Source organism: Salvelinus sp. IW2-2015, unplaced genomic scaffold (genome assembly GCF_002910315.2).
Source record: "Salvelinus sp. IW2-2015 unplaced genomic scaffold, ASM291031v2 Un_scaffold2508, whole genome shotgun sequence".
NCBI lineage: Eukaryota > Metazoa > Chordata > Actinopteri > Salmoniformes > Salmonidae > Salvelinus > Salvelinus sp. IW2-2015.
Genome location: NW_019943824.1, coordinates 95,659 through 96,767, shown reverse-complemented (window position 1 = coordinate 96,767; position 1,109 = coordinate 95,659).

Here is a 1,109-nt window from a genome sequence, read left to right as displayed (position 1 = left end):
CAAACATTACTTTTCTGTCCCTCCCTTCTGTTTATTTTCAACTCTCCTTTCGCTGCTTTTGTCTTTTCGAATTAAACTTCGACAATGTCCTTTTTTGCCTCGGTGGATTGACGTTAACTTTTTCTGCCCGCTCTCAAAAGCATCTGTCTCTTATACACATCTAGATGTGTATAAGAGACAGCCTCCCTCTCCGAGACACAGCCATACACAGTCACCCCAGAGAGGGTAGAAAGAATCCCCCCACTGATCATACTAGTATAGACACTAATAACCCAGTAGGTTAGTAGCTTGACGATACCATGCTTTTCTCCCTTAATAGATTGGTCTTAATCCGAAATGCAGCATTATGGAAAGACTAGCCTATTTACTGGTCAGCCTGCATTTAGCCAATTAGGCTACTCCTCTCCTCCTCTGAGAGAATGGACAGATGAGGATGGCAGTGCAGGCTACATGATGAGTGGTGTGGTGCCATTTTAGCACATCCTGTCAGTAGACTTTAGTCTAATATGATAGGTAGGCTAGTATTCACTTGTGTTGATGACATTGGCCTACATTTTGAGAGCGAGAGAGCAAGAAAACAAATGTTTTCGATATTGTGACACATAACCTACACCTACTGTATTTTCTCCCGTAGCTTACCAGAAGAGTTTTATTATGCTTGTGTCTGTCGAGGGTCAGCCATACATGGATTCTCGTTGAACCACCATAGCCTACACCAAATAAAAATGTCCAAACGATATTCACAACACGGGTTCATGACAGGCTACCATGTCATTTATATTTATATCATTTGGCCAACCAGTACCGGGGAAATATAATATTAAACCGGGGAAAAGCCCAACTCCCATCCCAGCTTACCTCCGCGAAAAACGCCTCCATTCTTCTCTATGTTGCTGCCCGGCGCGCGTGAAGTCAGTCGGTGGGCAGACGCTTGTCCCAGTGTTAACAGAGAACTAAATCACAGCGGGCACCGGGCAAGCTCGGTATGGGTGGTGGTGGAATAGGCTCATTGGTCCTGTTCGGTGGTGATTTCCATTCATTTGTAAGCGTCCCGATTTAAATCCGAACGACTACAATCCCTGATGTGTGTGTTCCCACCCAACGCGAAC